Source organism: Erinaceus europaeus, chromosome 10 (genome assembly GCF_950295315.1).
Source record: "Erinaceus europaeus chromosome 10, mEriEur2.1, whole genome shotgun sequence".
Lineage (NCBI taxonomy): Eukaryota > Metazoa > Chordata > Mammalia > Eulipotyphla > Erinaceidae > Erinaceus > Erinaceus europaeus.
The window spans coordinates 83,678,619-83,686,123 of record NC_080171.1 but is presented as its reverse complement, the minus strand read 5'-3'; positions in this window follow the sequence as shown (position 1 = coordinate 83,686,123).

Below are 7,505 nucleotides of genomic sequence, written 5' to 3'. Positions count from 1 at the left end.
CATATTAAGCTTTAAGTTTCTTAGAAACTGAAAAAAAAAGTTATCCTACTTTAAAGAGAAAGTCACTTCTTGGTTTTGTTAACAACAAGAAACAACTTTTTAGGGGCTGGATGGTGATGCATCACATTGAGCACATGCATTTGATACTATGTACAAAGACTAAGGGTAAAGACTTGGGGCTCCATGTCAGATGGGGAAAGCCACAGGAGCAGTGAAACTGTGGTGTGTATTCCTCTGTTTCTTCTCTCCCTGTCTTCCCCTCCCCTCTCAATTTCTCTCTGTTTTATCAAATGAAAAAGAGAGGGAAAATTAAAAAATGGCCACTGGGAGTGTTAGATTCACTATGCCCTCATCAAACTCCAGCAATAGCCCTAATGACAATAAAAAAATAATTGTTTAAAAAAATAAAGAATATTTTTGTACACTTTTCAGTTCACTTAAACACACATTGGTGAAGTCCTAAAGTATTCTTTCTTTTTTTAAACAATTATTTAAAGATATTTAAGAAAGGACATTTTATATTTGGTGAAGATATTTTGGAGTCAGGGAAGGAATTACAAGGCCACAGAGTCAGAATAAAAGTGTACCAGAAGTGGAGGTAGAATTTTAGTGGAATAAAAATCTGGCAACAAAGCTTAAGTAGAAGTCTTAGAAAATGTGAGCAGAATCTCACAGGCAACAAAAGGGTCTGAAAGCTTTTACATAGGAAGAGACAAGGAGATAAATGACCTAGTAGAGTTGGGCAGATTTTTAATCATTAAACAAACTAGTACAGAGGTCTAAGACATCACCACTATCTTGAGGAATCTTCCATCTATTCCCATTTTTTGTAGTGTTTTGATCATAAAGGGATGTTGTATTTTGTCAAAGGCTTTCTCTGCATCTATTGATATGACCATGTGGTTTTTGGTCTTGCTTTTGTTGATGTGGTGGATCACATTGATTGATTTACATATATTAAACCAACCTTGCATGCCTGGGATAAACCCCACTTGGTCATGATGCACAATCTTTTTAATATACTGCTGTATCTGGTTGGCTAGAATTTTGTTCAGTATTTTAGCTTCTATGTGCATCAGAAATATTGGTCTGTAGTTTTCTTTTTTGGTTGTGTCCCTGTCTGCTTTTGGTATCAGACTCATGTTAGCTTCATAGAAGCTGGCAGGGAGTATACCAGTGTCTTCAATCTTCTGGAAGACTTTTAAAAGTAGAGGTATTAGTTCTTCTTTGAAGGTTTTGTAGAATTCATTTGTAAAACCATCTGGTCCAGGACTTTTATTTTTGGGAAGATTTTTGATAAATGTTTCAATTTCATTAGCTGTGATGGGCCTGTTCGTGTTATCCACTTCCTCTTTACTTATTTTTGGAAGTTGGTAGGTATCTAGGAAATCGTCCATTTCTTCCAGGTTCTCTAGCTGGGTGGCATGTAGTTCTCCATAGAAGCCTCACATAATGTGTCAAATTTCTACGGTGTCTGTTGTGATATCTCCTCTTTCATTTAGTATCCAATTTATTTGGGTCTTCTCCCTTTTTTGTTCTGTGAGTCTGGCTACAGGTTTGTCAATTTTGTTCACTCTTTCGAAGAACCAACATTTACTTTCATTGATCTTTTGTATGGTTTTCTTATTCTCAATGTTATTCCTGAAGATAGTGGAGTCTATATATAGCAAACCTACAGCCAACATCAAACTCAATAGTGAAAAACTGGAAGCATTTCCCCTTAGATCAGGTACCAGATAGGGCTGCCTCTATCACCATTACTATTCAACATAGTGTTGGAAGTTCTTGCCATAGCAATCAGGCAGGAGCAAGGAATTAAAGGCATACAGATTGGAAGAGAAGAAGTCAAACTCTCCCTATTTGCAGATTACAACATAGTATACATAGAAAAATCTAAGGAATCCAGCAAGAAGCTTTTGGAAATCATCAGGCAATACAGTAAGGTTTCAGGCTACAAAATTAACATTCAAAAGTCAGTGGCATTCCTCTATGCAAACATTAAGCTAGAAGAAATTGAAATCCAGAAATCAATTCCTTTTACTATAACAACTAAAACAATAAAATATCTAGGATTAAACCTAACCAAAGAAGTGAAAGACTTGTATACTGAAAATTATGAGTCACTACTCAAGGAAATTGAAAAAGACACAAAGAAGTGGAAAGATATTCCATGTTCATGGGTTGGTAGAATAAACATCATCAAAATGAATATACTACCCAGAGCCATATACAAATTTAATGCTATTCCCATCAAGATCCCAACCACACTTTTTAGGAGAATAGAACAAATGTTAAAATTTTTATCTGGAACCAGAAAAGACCTAGAATCGCCAAAACAATCTTGAGAAAAAAGAACAGAACCGGAGGCATCACACTCCCAGATTTCAAACTGTATTATAGGGCCATTGTCATCAGAACTGCTTGGTACTGGAACATGAATAGACAAACTGACCAGTGGAATAGAACTGAAAGCCCAGAAGTGAGCCCCCACACCTATGGACATCTAATCTTTGACAAAGGGGCTCAGACTATTAAATGGGGAAACCAGAGTCTCTTCAACAAATGGAGTTGGAAACAATGGGTTGAAACATGCAGAAGAATGAAACTGAACCACTGTATTTCACCAAATACAAAAGTAAATTACAAGTAGATCAAGGATTTTGATGTTAGACCAGAAACTATCAGAGACTTAGAAGAAAACATTGGCAGAACTCTTTTCCACATCAATCTTAAAGACTTCTTCAATGAAACAAATCCAATTACAAAGATAACTAAGGCAAGTATAAACCTATGGGACTACATCAAATTAAAAAGCTTCTGCACAGCAAAAGAAACCACTACCAAAACCAAGAGACCCCTCACAGAATGGGAGAAGATCTTTACATGCCATACATCAGACAAGAGTTTAATAACCGACATATATAAAAAGCTTGCCAAACTCAACAACAAGACAACAAATAACCCCATCCAAAAATGGGGGGAGGACATGGACAGAATATTCACCACAGAAGAGATCCAAAAGGCCGAGAAACACACGAAAAAATGCTCCAAGTCTCTGATTGTCAGAGAAATGCAAATCAAGACAACAATGAGATATCACTTCACTCCTGTGAGTGTGTCATACATCAGAAAAGGTAACGGCAGCAAATGCTGGAGAGGGTGTGGGGTCAAAGGAACCCTCCTACACTGCTGGTGGGAATGTCAATTGGTCCATCCTCTGTGGAAAACAGTCTGGAGAACTCTCAGAAGGCTAGAAATGGACCTACCCTATGATCCTGCAATTCCTCTCCTGGGCATATATTCTAAGGAACCCAACATGTCCATCCAAAAAGATCTGTGTACACATATGTTCTTGGCAGCACAATTTGTAATAGCCAAAACCTGGAAGCAACCCAGGTGTCCAACAACCGATGAGTGGCTGAGCAAGTTGTGGTATATAAGCACAATGGAATGAATACTACTCAGCTGTAAAAAATGGTGACTTCACCGTTTTCAGCTGATCTTGGATGGACCTTGAAATAATCATGTTGAGTGAAATAAGTCAGAAACGGTAGCATGAATATGGGATGTTCTCACCCTCAGGCCGAAGTTGAAAAACAAGATCAGAAAAGAAAACAGAAGTAGAACCTGAAATGGAATTGGTGTATCGCACCAAAGTAAAAGACTCTGGGGTGGGTGGGTGGGAAGAATACAGGTCCAAGAAGGATTCAGAGGACCTAGTGGGGGTTTTATTGTTATATGGGAAACTGGGGAATGTTATGCATGTACAAACTATTGTACTTACTGTTGAATGTAAAACATTAATTCCCCAATTAAAAAAAAAAAGACTTCACCACAAGGAAGCTCCTTAGATAATAAAAGATCAACTCAGATCTTCCTACTTTGTACATAAAATGCCCTGAATCATCATTTGTTAATATCATTTCTATTAATTCATTAGTTGTTTCTTAAATGCCCATTTTACTAACCTAATATAAGCTTCTTGGTGGTGAAAATGATATTTGTCAACTCTGATGTTTTATTGACAGAGTTTAGTATACATTCTTAAAGATGCAATGAATTATATGCAACATTACATGAGATATTGCCTCTTCTTGTATCTAACTTTTACTAAAGTATGGAGTTGTCATTCTCCTTAAGGTAAAAATGGAATTCTAGAGGATCAGTCAGCTTATAAGTATTCTAGTCCTTCAACCATTTTTAAGACCCTCTTCTTCTTCTTCTAGCGTTTGCCCTTCTTCCGTAGCCAGTCAACAGCGTCAGGTTGAGCCTGATGTAAAGTTTCGAGACCTCCTTTGAATCTGGAGAGGTGGCATTCGTTGACTATGTGGGTCATTGTCTGGAGCCGCAGGGGCAGTTCGGGTCGTCTCTGGCTCCCCAGCAATGGAACATAGCAGCGCACTGGCCATGGCCTGTTCGATAGCGATTGAGGAGGGCCCAATCATAATGTGCTAGGTCAAAGCCGGGTTGATGCTTGCAGGGGTCTGTGATGAGGTGTTTGTTCTTTACCTCAGCTGACTGCCAAAGTCAGGAATACAAGTACCATTTTATTAAATTCTTGAATATGCATTTATATTTATTATTATTAATTCTTCATCAGAAAAAAAGTCTTTTAAAATATTCCAGTATTTTCACTTGTCAATATTAACTCTCATCCTGGATCATTAGAATGGTATACTTAAAATTAGTTGATTGCAACACTTTCTGTTCTTGTTTCTTAAGGAACTCTTAGACTGGGATTGATGTATTACACCTAAGCAAAGGATTCTGGGGAAAGAAAACACAGAGAAGAGTGGTGGTGAGGATGAGGGCTTTAGAAGTCTGGATTCCTGGTGCAGTGGTATTTGTATTTGATAGTAGAAAAAGACATAAGAGGGGGAATGAGTGTTTTGTAGCCATCTATGATGGGGAGATGAGGAATTGTACCCATGTGTCAACAACTGTACTATAAATGTTATTCCCCTCAATACATGATAAAAGAAAAATAAAAAGGTAGTAACTTCTTTCATATAGAATTCTATGTTTTAAAGCACTATATATTCAGCAAAGGGTCCATTTACTTTTCTTTTTTAACTCATCTGCTTTCATACAATCGAAGAGACTTACTACAGCCTAATGTGCTTTCTTCTTTCCCTTGGTTACCAGGAAGTTCATAGGCATGTTGTGCTCAAATACAGAAAATGACATCAGTAAGTACTACTTAATCCTCTCAAATTACTCTTCTTTTTTATCTTCACCCCTACTTTTCCTTTGTTCCTGACTTCAGTATATACAGTCGTTCCTTGCCAATTCATGCTTCGGCTTTTGCAGCTTCACTCTATCATGGCTTTTTCAAATATATTCATTAAAAAGTTGATGGAGACAGAGAAAATGATACAGCACATGTTCAGTTGTCTGAGTCAATTATACACCCCTGTGTTACAATTAAAATTAAATTACTGTTCATAGGAACTGTAGGCCTATGTATTTGAGCATCCCCACAAATCCTTCAATGCCAAATACAACCATTAGATCACTCCTTGTGTATGTTTGAAATCGGGTGTGGGGAAACCAAGCAAATCTGAGCGTGTTTCTCTCGTATGTGTGTCTACATCACTATGATTTCTGAGAACTTTTATCTAAGACCCAAGATGGCTCCTAAATGTGCTACTTCTTCTAAGCCTTCTGACAATAAAACTAAGCAACGGAGGAAGTTGGTTACCATCCAGGAGAAGGTGAAACTCTTGGATACGATCAAAGATAGCAAGAAAATCATGGTGGTTGTCTGCCATTACGACCTGAATGAGTCTACTGTTTATTCCATCTGTAAAGGTGAAAAGAACATCCATGCAATGGCTACTGCCTTTGTCAACATGGAAGCAAAGCTAAAGGGCTTTGATTACATGTCAAAAGAGCTCTAATAATGTTAAAAACTGTATTTAGAAGCTCATAAATAGGTTTTCTATGCTCTAAGTATGAAAACATTTGATTTAAAAATAAATAATCCTAATTCTCAGAAATTCACTTATTGAGGTAGAGTCTAGAACTGATTAACCAAGATAAATGAGGGACAACTATATATATATATATATATATATATATATATATATATATATCTTAAGTTGCCTCAAAAACTTTGAATTAGGCAGGAATAACATCCAAATATATATGAATATTCCATATTTCATAAGCACATACATACATATAACACTAAAAGTATATCTATATTTATTTTCCCAAATGTTTTCTATCACATCTCTGATGTCTTTTTTTCATTATTTTTTCCATGCATCAGGACACATAGCTCCTCAACAATTAGTGAATCTCAAAAAAGAATCCTTCCATATAATAACATGAATTAGCAATGTAAACATATATGAAGATTTTATAAAGAAGTCACAATAAACACATTTCTTTCCTTTTTTCTAAGTTTTATTATGATATAGAAAAGTTGAGAGAGGAGGGGGAATAGAGAAAGGGAGGGAAAGACAGACATCTGCAGACTTCCTTCACCACTCATGAAGCAGACCCCATGCAGGTGAGCAGCAGGAACTCAAACCCAGGTCCTTGCACATGGTAATATGTGTGCTTAACTAGATGTGCCACCACCTATCCCCAACAAATTTCTGCTCTTTCTTTAAATTTTCTTTTTTTGACTATTCTGTCTTAATTTTATTTTACTTGATCTCAAGAAAATGTAGATAAAAATAGTTCCACCCTATAAGCAGTAGCATTCTTATAGCCTAGAAAATCAGAAAGCTTAATCAGGGGGCAGGAAAAAAGGGCATCATGCCAATTCCCCTAGTTACATAACCTTGGACAATAACATTTTTCTTAGAGAAAGAGAAGCAGAGAAAGGGTGTGAAAGAGACCACAGCTTCTTTCAATGCAGTGGAAGTCAGGCTCTAACCTGGGTCATATTCATAGAAAAGCAGCAGGTGAGCTATATTTACCAGCCTGACAACAAATTTTCTATAGCTCAATTTTCTCATAGGCAGGAATGGGGGAAAATTCACCTGCCCAAAGGCCAGAGGCTGAATCAGATGATTCCTTGAAGATTCTACTGAAAAATTAGTGTCTTCCAAATGGTTACAGGAATCATTATTCCCTGAGGTTGCTGGTAAGCCACATACTACTGAACTTCATACTGAATTTCCAATATTCAGGGAGGGGGGCAAGAATTTGCAGTTCCACCCAGATCTATCACTACTGGTCCAGGAACCACAAATGGGGAACTACTGGTCAATATGATTGCAATCTTATAGTCCCCTCAGAAGGGAAAGCAACGGTGGGAGAGGGATGGTGGTCTACATCTGATTCTCCTTGATTCTTTCAAAGTGAGATTCTTAAAGGGGTAAGATATTTGTTCTGTTTGCTCACTGAGTCTCATGTGTTGCAGTCATATCTTGGCAACTATTTATGGGCTTCAAGGAAGCTGACAGTCACTGTGATGGACCATGTTAGAACGCAAACACCAGTGGGAGGTTGGGAAAGCCATGTGCAGAAGGCCAGTGAAATGAAGGGCA